This window comes from Nicotiana tomentosiformis, chromosome 4, assembly GCF_000390325.3.
Source record: "Nicotiana tomentosiformis chromosome 4, ASM39032v3, whole genome shotgun sequence".
NCBI lineage: Eukaryota > Viridiplantae > Streptophyta > Magnoliopsida > Solanales > Solanaceae > Nicotiana > Nicotiana tomentosiformis.
In genome coordinates, this window is record NC_090815.1 from 18,626,872 (window position 1) to 18,630,613 (window position 3,742).

Genomic DNA, 3,742 nt, shown 5'->3' on the forward strand with positions numbered 1-3,742 from the left:
AAGATAATTGATGATGCAAGACATTTAAATGGTAAGCGCCAAAATAGTGTATGAAATTGAATAAGAATGAATTAAGTGTAATAGCAATTGAGGATGCAAAACATTGAGTGTTATAACAAAGCTTGGATGTAGTGATGTTGCTGGACCCATTAGCCAGACTATTGCTTACCCTTTTGATGTCATATGTCGAAGAATGCTGATGGTGCGCCAGGAAGAATGTTGCTTCAGTTGTTATTGCTAAGAGGAAGGCACCTCTAAAATATAACGGTATTGTCGATGTATTTAGCGAAACAATTCAGAATCTGTAAAATAAATATAATTATATAGTTGTAATATATGTAAAATTCATATATAATATATATATATACTTAATTTGTGTATAGTTGAGGAGATTTCATAAAAAAGAAAATATTACTTGAAAAATAACAAAAGAACATCATACAATTACTATGCCAGAACAACAAATCAAAGCAGACTCAATTGGGGGTTTTCTTAGAGAATACACACACATACAAATAACACATACATATACACGTGAGTGCATGAGTGTGCTAAAAGAGAACATATAGACACATTTTACTCAATACAATACTTGTTTCATATAACTAATTGACATTCAATAATGAAATTACCGTTAACACTATTTAATTACTATCCAAATATCATAAATCATATATGAATAATAATATTTGCAGTGAATATTCATTGTAAACACATAATATCGCAACCTTAGGACAAATTTAATAGTTTTGTCACTTTTGACTTTTGTGTCTATGAGATATGTTCTGTTGTGGTGGTGAATCTTACCTAATATCTCTTTATAGACGATGTTCTTGGTATATGTTCCTTTTTTTCGTTTCGGCTGCTCGGTCATGACAAAAACCTTTGTTGGACACAAATATTCCCCTTGAGTGCAACATATAGTTGTCCATGTGAGAATACGTGTTGCAGTAAGTACAGTCCCATATTATGTATTGTTTTTCCTTGTGCTTTATTTATTGTCATAGAAAAGTATAGTCGTATTGGAAATGGTTTTCTGATTAATTTGAAAGGATAACCTTCATTTTCTGGAGGCGAAAGTTGAATTCTAGTAATAAACACATGTTTTGAAGTATTTTCGCCCATCATTATTTCTGTATGGATGACGTTGTTATCAAAACCTCTGCATATCATTCTTGTACCATTACATAAGCCATTTGTAGGGTCCAAATTGCTTAATAACATGATCAGAGCATTTTTCCTCAAAACCAACCTGTCAAGCAATAAATAATTATTTTTAAAGTACTTATATGAATTCACAAAAAGATAGAGAATAGCAATTTGACACAAACCTGCAAACTCTAAAATATTCAACTAAATCTACATTGTAAAGATGAAGCTATTGTATGTAATACTATATATTAACATAATTCCCAATTTCTCAGAATGATCTACTGGTTTTTTTGATCTATCCTGAATGTTACAATTGCATGTAAGTTTCGAATATTGACTTCAATAATAGAACTGAGTACTCGTAGAACTGAAAGGAACGCACGCAACTTTTGTGTAAAACTCTGAAGGAAAATTGTATAAGATGAATTTGCAGGAGTATACATAATAGGATTACAGTAAGTTTAATAAATTTATCTCAATGAAAAAATATCGAGAGATTCTTTTAATATTGTCATAGTACACAATGAATTCACAAAAAGACAGAATAGCAATTTGACACAAACCTGTGGGGTGGAAACCACTTGGTGTTAAAGTATTTAAGTACTCTTCCTGGTAGTAGTTTGATCACGTCCAACTATACCTTATAAAAAGGATTAAGCGGTCGTTGCAAATATAATTCGGTTAATAAGTCCGGAGTCGAATCCCACAGGGAATTAACCTACTAAACACAGCTACTAGACTGGCACAAATTTACGTAATCAATCTTCAGAAATATTAAATAATGAATTGGATGTTTACTAACTAAAGATCAAGTAATGAAAATGCAGTAATTAATAACTAACGACTAACAGGTTGTAGACAAGATTTGGAATGATCTAAGATTATGATTTCCTCTATTGTCGGAATCCTTTCCGCCACGTTTCTTATAAATTTGCCTAAGTTTTCTCTACCGATCATGAGCGCTTTGAGTGTCGTAATTCTCTTCTGAGTAACTACTACAATTTACTAGACATATTCTTCCGAACTACGCTAGCTGGAACTAAGTCACGGCTCACTCAGATCGCACCAAGGTTTCGTTATTCCTAATCTCACCTTTAAACCCTCCGTATTGATCTCTCACATACGTTAGGAGTGATGTTGCTCAACAACTACCTAAATATGTATTCTTTTTCAAGCAATACACACTAAATAGGAACAGTCAATTGAGAGCTATTCAATCAACCACAAAATAAACGTAGTTGAACAAATAGAGAAAAAGGTACGACAGATCTATATTAAACGTAATAGGAAAATCATCCTCCAATAGATTCCATCAAAACCCTAGATTAGAAGTTTAGCTACTCATATTCATAGTAACAATTTACCAAGTATTTTGCATAAACAAATTACAAAGAAAAGATGAAGGAATGTAGAACTCAATGATTCTTTCCCAAAAGTTGTTCCACGATCTATTCTTGCCTCTAGTCGCCAAACGTCCCTCAAAAGTGGTGTTTAATGACTATTTATATGTGTAGGAAAAGAGCTAAATGACATAGCCCAAGTCCAAGTCCAACAAGGAGACGAAATAGGCTTTTAAAATCCGGATCAGGCTCGCTACGAACCTCGCCTCGCAAGGTAAAAGGAGAGCTTCACCTCGCCTAGGACTGTGCAGCGCAAGCCCTGCCGCGTGCTCAACCTCGCCATAACCCTTGCGTCGTGCGCTTTAATGCGAGCTAAAGAGCTCGCCTCGCCTGCTCTAACTCGAGCCACTGGGCATGCTTTGCCTGCTGCTTCATTTTCCATCTGCTCAATTCTTTCTTTCTTCTTTCCTATTGTTTTCGAGCATGATTTACACTTTAAATATTCACTTTGCTCAAATTTCATCTCCAATGTACCTACACATAAAATAGACTCAATTAAGCGCAAATATAGTATAGTTCAGCATTAAAGCACCTAAAATGTAAGGTAAGTAATGCACTAAAAATATAAAATTATAGCCAAATATCACTACCCCATACTTAAACGTTGCTCGTCCTCGAGCAATCAAACTACACTTTATAGACACGACCTTTTTAAGCAATTCTCTTAACTCGTCACACCAAGAATCTTTAACATATACTAAGCAAAAAGGTGTAACATCTTCACCTGAAGATTTAACTCACAAGTACCATGCATTATTTACAACTCACTCACTTAGTCTAGCATAGAGGTCAATGACATTACCTTTCTATCATGAATCACATGCCCTCACACAACAAAAGAGATTAGTTCCACACACAGTAAATTTTAAGAACGTAGGAACTCAAGATAGGAAGAATTCACTCTCTCTCAGAAAATAACATTCATATGCCACAAACGATGCACCATAGGCTTGCCCGTAGTGTAATACTCTACTAATCGAGCTCATTCAGTCTAGGATCAAGTAGGACTTTAATTGGTTATAATGTAGGCTGCGGTTCGGGTAAGATACATTTGGATATAAGAGTGACTGCACCTCCCTAAGCACTTTACTACATATACTTTAACACTCAAGTCCATACTTATGTCAAACCAAAACTCTACTTTCACATCAATATATATTACCCGTACTTCTTTAAGCACAATTACATCA